Below are 11,617 nucleotides of genomic sequence, written 5' to 3'. Positions count from 1 at the left end.
TGATCCTCTCATTAGATGCAGAGAAAGCATTTGACAAAATACAGCATCCATTCCTGATCAAAACTCTTCAGAGTGTAGGGATAGAGGGAACTTTCCTTGACATCTTAAAAGCCATCTATGGAAAGCCCACAGCAAATATCATTCTCAATGGGGAAGCACTGGGAGCCTCTCCCCTAAAATCAGGAATAAGACAGGGATGTCCACTCTCACCACTGCTATTCAACATAGTACTGGAAGTCTTAGCCTCAGCAATCAGACAACAAAAAGACATTAAAGGCATTCAAATTGGCAAAGAAGAAGTCAAACTCTCCCTCTTTGCTGATGACATGATACTCTACATAGAAAACCCAAAAGCCTCCACCCCAAGATTGCTAGAACTCATACAGCAATTTGGTAGCGTGGCAGGATACAAAATCAATGCCCAGAAATCAATGGCATTTCTATACACTAACAATGAGACTGAAGAAAGAGAAATTAAGGAGTCAATCCCATTTACAATTGCACCCAAAAGCATAAGATACCTAGGAATAAACCTAACCAAAGAGGTAAAGGATCTATACCCTAAAAATGATAGAACACTTCTGAAAGAAATTGAGGAAGACACAAAGAGATGGAAAAATATTCCATGCTCATGGATTTGCAGAATTAATGTTGTGAAAATGTCAATGTTACCCAGGGCAATTTACACGTTTAATGCAAATAAAATATTTTATAAAAAATAAAAAAACACTATCAAAATACCATGGACTTTCTTCAGAGAGTTAGAACAAATTAAGATTTGTGTGGAATCAGAAAAGACCCCGAATAGCCAGGGGAATTTTAAAAAAGAAAACCATATCTGGGGGCATCACAATGCCAGATTTCAGGTTGTAGTACAAAGCTGTGGTCATCAAGACAGTGTGGTACTGGCACAAAAACAGACACATAGATCCATGGAACAGAATAGAGAACCCAGAAGTGGACCCTGAACTTTATGGTCAACTAATATTCAATAAAGGAGGAAAGACTATCCATTGGAAGAAAGACAGTCTCTTCAATAAATGGTGCTGGGAAAATTGGACAGACACATGCAGAAGAATGAAACTAGACCACTCTCTTTCACCATACACAAAGATAAACTCAAAATGGATGAAAGATCTAAATGTGACACAAGATTCCATCAAAATCCTAGAGGAGAACACAGGCAACACGCATTTTGAACTCGGCCACAGTAACTTCTTGCAAGATACATCCATGAAGGCAAAAGAGACAAAAGCAAAAATGAACTTTTGGGACTTCATCAAGATAAGAAGCTTTTGCACAGCAAAGGATACAGTCCACAAAACTAAAAGACAACCTACAGAATGGGAGAAGATATTTGCAAATGATGTATCAGATAAAGGGCTAGTTTCCAAGATCTATAAAGAACTTCTTAAACTCAACACCAAAGAAACAAACAATTCACTCATGAAATGGGCAAAAGACATGAAGAGAAATCTCACAGAGGAAGACATAGACATGGCCAACACGCACATGAGAAAATGCTCTGCATCACTTGCCATCAGGGAAATACAAATCCAAACCACAATGAGATACCACCTCACACCAGTGAGAATGGGGAAAATTAACAAGGCAGGAAACCACAAATGTTGGAGGGGATGCGGAGAAAAGGGAACCCTCTTACACTGTTGGTGGGAATGTGAACTGGTGCAGCCACTCTGGAAAACTGTGTGGAGGTTCCTCAAAGAGTTAAAAATAGACCTGTCCTACGACCCAGCAATTGCACTGTTGGGGATTTACCCCAAAGATTCAGATGCAATGAAATGCCGGGACACCTGCACCCGGATGTTTCTAGCAGCAATGTCCACAATAGCCAAACTGTGGAAGGAGCCTCGGTGTCCATTGAAAGATGAATGGATAAAGAAGATGTGGTTTATGTATACAATGGAATATTACTCAGCCATTAGAAACGACAAATACCCACCATTTGCTTCAACGTGGATGGAACTGGAGGGTATTATGCTGAGTGAAGTAAGTCAATCGGAGAAGGACAAACAGTGTATGTTCTCATTCATTTGGGGAATATAAATAATAGTGAAAGGGAATATAAGGGAAGGGAGAAGAAATGTGTGGAAAATATCAGAAAGGGAAACAGAACATAAAGACTCTTAACTCTGGGAAACGAACTAGGGGTGGTGGAAGGGGAGGGGAGGGTGGGTGTGAATGGGTGACGGGCACTGGGGGGGGGCACTTGACGGGATGAGCACTGGGTGTTATTCTGTATATTGGTAAATTGAACACCAATAAAAAATTAATTTATTAAAAAAAAGGAAGGAAATTCTGACACATGCTGCAACATGGATGAACTTTGAGGATAGTATGCTAAGTAAGCCAGTCACAAAAAGACAAATGTATAATTCCACATATATGAGGTATCTAAAATACTCAAGCTCACATAAATGGAAAGTAGAATGGCAATTACCAAGAATTGGAGGTAAGGTAGAGAGTTATTTAATGAATATATAGTTCCAGATTTGCAAGATCAAAAAGTTCTAGTAATTTATTTCATAACATTGTGAATATACTTAACATTATTGAACTGTATACTTAAAAGTGGTTAAGATAATATTTAAAAATAAAAACAAAGTTTTAAAGGGCAAAAATAAAGATTACTAGACAAAGCTATATTCATTCTCATGATCTCTCTCTCAAACCCCAGTATGTATCTGTTATGTATTGTCAATATATGTAATATACTGATTTTTACATTTCATTTTATTTTGATTATAATGCATATACTATTATTGTATAATATACCGAAGCACCTGTATTTTAAAGTAAAATCTCAGCTTCTGGGTGTATTCATCAATATATCAATATACATTAGCAAAGAAAAATTAGAAAATGAAAAAACTTTTCACAAGTATATCTTCATTTACAAATAAAAATATGAAATTCTAAGGGGTAAATCTAATAGACTTTCCAAAACCCATATACACCAAAAACTAGAAAATATTGCTGAGAGAAGTAAATGAAGACCTATTAAATGGAGAGAATACTATGCTCAGAGATTGGAAGACTCAACATTGTTAAAATGACAGTTCTCCCCAGTTGTTCTATGGATTCAGTAGTCTCTATCAAAATTCTAGCAGACTTTTTTTTTTTTTTTTGGTAAGAACTAACAAGCTATTTCTCAAATTTATATGAAAATGTAAAAGATATAGAACAGACAAAACAATTTTAAAGAGGACTTACACCATGTGGTTTCAAGATTTATTATGTTTCTTCAGCAAACACAATGTGGTATTAAAAAAAGAATGGATGTATAAATCAATAGACTAGAATAGAGTCCAGAAATACACACATATAAAGTGCATTGATTTTTGCACAGGAATATAAGGGAAATCTAAAGTAAATGAAAAACATACACTATGTTCTTTGATAGCACAAATTATATTGGAAAGGTAAATTTTCATAAATTAATTTCATAAATTATAATTTTGATTATAAGCGCAAAATTCATTTGGAAAACTAAGTTTGTGTCAATATCCAGGAAATTTTTTAAAAGAAAAAAATGAGTGCAGATTGATACAGATCGGTTCTATCTGATATGGAAACCTATGAAGCTATCTGATTATGGACACTTATGAAGCTATATCAAAATAATATGATAGAAGAAATATGTATCCAGAAAGTCAGTGAACATAAGTTCATAAAATCCATATTGAAACTTAACAAATTACAGTAATGTAATAGAGAATAATCTAAGAAATAATCTAATCCTAAAGACAGAATTGTATCCAGAGCAACCAATACATAAAAAGTCCATAAAAAATATCTTTTAATGATAAATTTTTAAAGTGAAATCAGTGATAAGAAGAGGGAGCCAATAGAGTTAAAATAACTAGTTAATTATTTGGATAAAGTATATGGAATTTCTGAGGCACCTGGAGCCTCAGTCGGTTAAGCATCCAACTCAAGGTTTCAGCTCCCATCATGATCTCAGGGTCCTGGGATCAAGCCCCACGTTGGGCTCTGCGCTCAGTGTGGAGTCTACTGGAGATTATCAACCTCTCCTTCTCCTGCTCTTTTCATTCTCATGTGTACTCTTTCTCTCTCTCTAAAATAAACAAATAAATTCTTTTTAAAAATCTGGAATATCTGCCTAATTCCTTGCATCGCAATAAAGTTTAAATTGATCAAATTTAAGAATTAAACTGTAAATTTTTATGAGATAAAGATAAGAAAATGTATGTTTATTTTATTTTTTTAAATATTTATTTATTTGTTCATTCATGATAGACAGAGAGAGAGAGAGAGAGAGAGAGAGAGAGAGAGAGAGAGGCAGAGACACAGGAGGAGGGAGAAGCAGGCTCCATGCAGGGAGCCTGACACAGGACTGGATCCCGGGACTCCAGGAGCACCCTGGACCAAGGGCAGGTGCCAAACCGCTGAGCCACCCAGGGATCCCAAAAATGTATGTTTAAAGAGGGCGTGCAAAGATGGGTACAAAACCCCACACCCATAATGGAAAATATTGAAAAATTTGCACGAATATTCAAAACTTCTATATGTCATAAATAGCATAAACTTAAAAAATAAAACAGAAAAACAATGCAAAAATATGAAAAGAAACTAAATTTATTATATACAATTAGCTCATACATAATAAAAAAGGAAAACGGTCAAAAGTATGAATAATCAATTTATATAAGATGAAAATAAGTGGCTGATAAAATATAAAATATGCCCAATCTGACTCATTATTAAATAAGTGAGAATCAAAACCAAAGATACATTTTCTCTCAGATTGGTAGAGGTTAACCTTATGTTGGGGAAAATGTGGCAGGGGAGTGGTGTGAATTTTGCAATTTTTAGATGGGAATTTGGAAATACTTATTTTTGAATACTCTCATACTCTTTGATCCAGAAAATCCATTTTAGGAAGTTAGCCAATAAAACAGAGTACCATGAAATTATTCTGTGTTATAAGCATAAAAATGCTTATTGAGGCATTCACGTATTGAAGCACTTTAAAAAAATTTTTTGGAGCACTTTTTAATAACAAAATGCTGGCCACAACCTGAATGCCCTTTAATTTGAGTCTTGCTAGTAAATTCATTATACTTATCCAATGGAATATTATACACCTGCAAAAATGGGTTAGCTTAAATATAATGATATAAAAAGTTAGAAATTAAAATGTGGACTTCCATTTCTGGCCATAATGGAATAACAGAGAACAGATGTTCCCCTCAGCCTTAAACAATTAGAAAATTGAACAAAGTATATGAAAATATCGTTTTCAGACATGGGACCATAGACCACACATGCTTTTAATCCCTAAAATAAGGGAATTAATGAGGCAGGTAAACCCTATGAGTTTTTGTTTTCTGTCTGGTGGTAATTTCCAGGATGAATAATGAGAGGCAAAATCTAAATAGACCCTGAGAGTTTTACTGAGTTTAAGAGGCAGAGTATGTGATTTCAGAAGGTCTGGGTGGCTGGAATTTACTGGTAAGGCTACCAGAGCTACGCAAAACAGAGCTTCAAATACCTGTAGTGGGGTCCTTTTGAGTCTTTGGCTAGATACTAACCTGTGCATGTACAGGAAGATTACCCAAGGCTGGGAAAAGTATAGGACACACGTGATGTGTCCTGATATTTGGTGTTAAACCAGAGACAGTAGGCTTAACTATTCTTGGAGCTAATACAGTGCTGAGAAAAATTTGTGATTCTAGCAGCGAAGTAGAAAGATGTCTTAATATGCAGGGCATTGGGTAGATCCTGAAGAGGCACTGCTACATTAATTGAGCTAAAATATCCTAGACTATAAATTGCTCTGGACCTAATCTAATATACCTTATAAACAAGCCTCAAAAGGGACTCATTAATTCTAAATAATTTAACAACATTGACAATAAGGTGAAATCCTATTTATAGAAACACAACCAAATCTGGAACCCAAAGATGTAACATTAATATTCAAAATATATGTTACCTAATAAAAAATTACCAGATATTCCAAGAAGCAGAAAAATATGTTCTATCCTAAGAGAAATCAAGCAATAAGTACAGATTCAGAAATAATACAGATGATGAACTTAGGAGAGAAGGGTACTGAAACATAAATTGTAAATACACTCCATTTGTTCAAGGACATGGAAGAAAGCAGTAACATGATAAAGAGAGAAGTGAGAGCAAGACCTCAGTAGAACTCTATAAATGAAAAATACAATATTTAAAATGAAGAATCATTCTGATGATGTATTAGTTTGCTAGGGCTGCCATGACAAAGTACCACAGACTGGGTAGCTTAAACAAGAGAAATTTATTTTCTTATGATCCTGCAGGCTGGAAGTCCAAGATCAAGGTGTTGGCAGGTGTGGTTTCATCCCAAGGCCTCTTTGTCTTTGGCTTACAGCCAGCCATCTTCTGTATCTTCACGTAGACTTCCTCCACATCCTCATCTCTTCTTACAAGGATACCAGTCATAATGGGTTAGGTCTCACCTCAATGACCTCATTTAACCTTAATTTCCTCTTTAAAGTACTTTCCTCCCAATACAGTCATGTTCTGAGGTACTGGGTTTAGGACGTCAATAAATAATTTCAGTTGAGACATAACTGAGCCCATTGCAGTTGAAAAGGTCAATGAAAATGAAGGCATGGCAATATAAACCATTTAAAATGAAACACAGAGAGTCAAAATGACCAAAAAAATGAACACAGCATAGGTGAGCAGTAGAATAATATCAAGCAGTTTAACTTATGTGTACTTATGTAGGGGCATAGAAAAATATCTGAAGAAATAATGGCTAAAAATGGTCTGGCAAATTAAAAAAGCTCAGTGAATCTGAGCAAGAGAAAACAAAACCACACCAAACAATTAGAATCAAATTGCTGAAAACAAGTAATGAAAAGAAAATCTTAAAAGTAGTCATAGGAAAAAGAATATATATAAGTAAACAAATGACTTCGGAAATTTTGCAGGTCAGAAGACATGGTGGTAATAACATAAAAATTTTGCCAACATTGATTTTTGTATCTGGCAAAAGTATGTTCTAAAAATGAATGAAGAATAAAGGCCTTTTTAAACAAATAAAGGGTGAGAGAATTAATTATCAGCAAACTTGCACTACCATTAACTTCAAGTTAAAAAGGTGATATGAAAATTTGAATTAATATAAAGGAAAACACTGGAAATTCTAATTATGTGGGCACATATAAAAGGTATTTTCCTTTATTCTTAATTTATTTTGAACAAAGATAATAAAACTCTATAATATATTAAGAAGCAAAGTATGTAACAAGAATAAAAAGGCAGAATGGGGAAATTTACATGATGTGTCCTAATATTTGGTGTAGACTATGAAACGGGAAAGTAATATAATACTAGAGAAACCACTAAAAGCATAAAACAAAGATATGTACTAATAAACCAAAAGGTAGAGTTAAACAAATCAAAGTGCAACTGAGCATATATTTCTTTTGGAGAAATACTGTTTTTGAGAGTTTCAGAAGACATGAACAGTGATTATATTTGGAGTAATAAACTTTAGGTAGAGAGAAGTACTATTTACATTTCATTATATACCTTTTGGGTACTCTTTGAATATTCTTACTGAATGCATTTGTTTAAAACTTATTGACTTACTTATTTTAAAAAATTATTTATTTTTTTTTAGAGAAAGGGAGAGAGAACACATGAGTGGGAGGGAAGGGCAGAGGGAGAAGGAGAGAGAATCTTAAGGAGACTCTCCGCGGAATGCAGAGCACTAGCTGGAGCTTGATCCCACAACCCTGAGATCATGACCTGAGCCTCAGAAACAAGAGTCAGATGCTTAATCAACTGAGCTACACAGAACACTCCTTTGATTTGTTTGTTTTTAAATGCTAGTTGTTAGCTGGACTTATGGGCCATTTTATTTTCTTTATACTTTTCTGATAATTATTGCTATTAAAATACATATTAAAATAATTATCCACAGCTCACATTTTGACACTTACAGTATGACAAAGGCATAATTATAGTCTTACTTTAAATGTTAAAATTCTATGTCATTTATGAATAGATTCGCTTGAACAAATTTTCACTGCATATGCATTTGTTGACCTTCTATTTAATATTTTTCTTTTCATTAGATATCCAAAAGGAAAATAATATAAAGGATTACATGTGTAATTTAACTGAATTACAAAATATTATTTGTTTATAAAACACAATAAGATTAAGTTCGAATTGAACAAAGTCTACTGAATTAAATATAAAATATCTATTTACCATTCTGAAGCTACTTCCTGGGGAGGCACATGTTTTCAAATGACCACCATAAAGCTTTCCAAGAACTGTTTAATGTACAAGGATCTGTTCCGTTCCAAGCATCCATTAGGTAAGGGAAAAGTCACAATGGGAACTTTAGATTCTAAATGCCATTCTAATGGAAAAAATATTGTCTTGGGTATATTTCCTGCTTTGATACCCCTTCTAATTTTGATAAATCCTTCTGTTTCATCTCTACATTTACAATGACATATAAACCCATAATACAAAGAGACGGTATTTGATTTGATATAATATATTACAGTAACTAAATTTTTATGACAGTCTTATCAGATCATGTGGTCACAAATGGAAATAAGTATGTGAAATGCTATTTTAATAGACCAAGGTATAAATGCTACATCATTGTAAGTAGAATTATAAAGCACATAGCAATGTTAATTTTTCATTTTGCACAGAAAATGAAGACACTTTTTTGTTTCTCTTTAGTTTACTTCCTGGCTTGGAGAAATATGAATGTTGACAATGGACAATTATGTAGCCTGTTTCCAGACCTCCTTCTCCAATTAAGTTCTGAGGGAAGAAATTTTTTTAAAAGGGTTAATAGGTTCTAGGACAACATTATAAAGTATAAGTATAGTTGACACACAATTTTACCATTAGCTTCAGGTGTACAACATAGTGATTAGATGAGTCTATACACTATGCTGTGCTCACCACAAGTGTAGCTACCATATGTCACCATCAAAAGCTATTACATACCAATGAATATCTTTTCTATGCTGTACCTTTCATCCTGGTGACTATTCATTCCATAGCTGGAAGCCTGTATCTCCCACTCCCCTTCATGCATTTTGCTTATCCCTCCAACCCCCTCCCTCTCCGGCAGCCACATCAGTAAACAGAATATTTAAAAAAAAATTTATTGATTAAAAATTTTACATACAGTAGAAATCACTCATTTTGATGGACAGTTCTGTGAGCTTTGATAAATACAGTTGAGGAACCACCATCATAATCAAGATACACAGCCGTTCCCTTATCACCCCAGCAAACTCCCTTATACTTCTTCTTTGTACTTAAGCCTTCCACCAGCCCTCAAAACTGTCAACTGTTAATTTATCACTAACCAGTAATCATCATTTTGTCTTTTCCTTTAATATCACATATGGGAATTATTTGAGATTTACCTATCTTGTTGCCTTTAATTGCTGAGGTCCTTCCTCTCACTGATTAACATTTTACCGTTTTACCGTATGAATACACCAGTTTGTTCATCTATTTACCAACTGAAGAGCATCTGAGTTGCTTACTGTTTTCAGCAATTATGAATAACAATGCTCAAAGATTCACACAGGTTTTAATGTAAATGTATGTTTTGTTTCTCTTGGGTAAGTACCTAGGAGTATATAGTTAGACATATAACAAACTAGCAGGATGCCTTCCAGAGTGGGCATTACCATTGTCCATTCTCAGCAGTGAGGTACAAGAGTTCTGGTTGTTCTCCATCCTCATGAGTACTTGAAATTATCAGTATTTTTAAACCAAGTTAATAGGCATATAATGGTATCTCATTCTGGTTTGAATATGTATTTCCTTTATGAGTAGTAATGTTGAACATTTTGTCATGTGCTTATTTGGTAAATATTTTCTTCGATAAAGTGTCTATTCAAACCTTTATCTCATTTTTTGAAAAAGAGCTGTTTGCTTTCTTACTTTCAGAATTCTTTATATATTCCAGGGCAAGTCCTTTGTCACAATTGTGACTGGCAAATATTTTCTCCCCATATGTGATTTGTTCTTCATTCCCTTAATAGGACAAAATTTATATTTTGATAAGGTCAATTTGTATTTTTTTTCTTTTATGGATTGTGTTTTTGGTGTATCTATAATCCCTTGTCTAACCACAGTCACAAAGCTTTTTCTTTCCTTCTCCTGTAAGTTTTATTTTTTAGCTTTATTTAGATCTCTGTATTATTTTGAGCTTATTTTTATAAAAGGTGTGAAGTATATATAGAGTTCTTTTTTTGGCATATATGTATTTAATTGTTCCACCAGCATTTGTAAAATAGGCTATTATTTCTCCCTTGAATTGGCTTTACACTTCTATCAAAATCAGTTGACCTTATGTGTATGGGGCTATTTCTGTACTATTTATTTTGTGCTATTGACCTGTTCTTTCACCAATGCTACACTGCTTTGTTCCAGTGTTGCAATCAAATTATACTCAACCTGAAAGATGTTATTTTTCTTTCTTTTTTAAAGATTTATTTATTTATTTGAGCGAGAGAAAGAGAGAGTGTGCATCATGTATGGAGAGGGCCTGAGGGAGAGGGAGAAAGAGAAACTCAAGCAGACTCCCTGCTGAGTGTGGAGCCCAATATAGAGCTAGATCTCATGACCCTGAGATCATGACCTAAGCTGAAATCAAGAGTAGGACACTCAATTGACTGAGCCACTCAAATGCCCTGTGAATGATTTTGTTTTTCAAAAGGTTTGTTCTTTCTAGTTCCTTGCCTTTCCATATAAAATTAATAATCAACTTGGCAATATCTGCAAAATAATCCTCCTGGGAATTTAGGTTTGTAATGAATTTATAGATGAGTTTGGGGACAATTGACATTCTAATGATATTTGGCTCTCCAATTCATGAGCAACATGATTTATTTCTCTATTATTTCAATCTTTGATTCTTTCCTCATTGTTTTGTAGTTTTGAAGATACTGTTCCTAGACCTACATGGCTTTATATTTTCTGATCTAGTTAAACATACTTCTAAGTGGTAAATGATTATTGGTCAATTTCCTGATATTATTGTATGTAGATAATCATATCTAAAAATAGAATTTTATTTCTTCCTCTCCAATATGTACACCTTTTATTTCTTTTTATCATTTGATTGCACCACCCAGGACTTCCAGTATGATGTTGAATAGAAGTGGAGAGAGTGGACATTCTTGTTTTGTTCCTGATCTTTGGAGGAAAACATTCATACTTCATCATTAAGTATTATGCTAGCCATAGTTTTAAAAGTATGTAGGTATGTATGAATGTATATTATTTTATTAGATTCTTATATTAGTCAGGGCTCTCCAGAGAAACAGAACCCATAGCTTATATATAGAAATAAATTTATTATGAGGAATGATGAGATTGTGGAGGCTGAGGAGTCCCATGATTTGCTGTCTTCAAGCTGGAGACCCAGAAAAGCTATTGGTATAATTAAAGTCCAACTCTGATGGCCTGAAAACCAGGGGAGCCAATGGTATAAGTCCCAGTCCAAGGATAGGAGGAGCCTGATGTCTCAGCTCAAGCAGGCAGGCAGGAAGCAAAAGGGATGAATTTTCCTTTCTCC

Source organism: Vulpes vulpes, chromosome 1 (assembly GCF_048418805.1).
Source record: "Vulpes vulpes isolate BD-2025 chromosome 1, VulVul3, whole genome shotgun sequence".
Classification (NCBI taxonomy): Eukaryota; Metazoa; Chordata; class Mammalia; order Carnivora; family Canidae; genus Vulpes; species Vulpes vulpes.
This window is presented reverse-complemented; position numbering follows the sequence as displayed.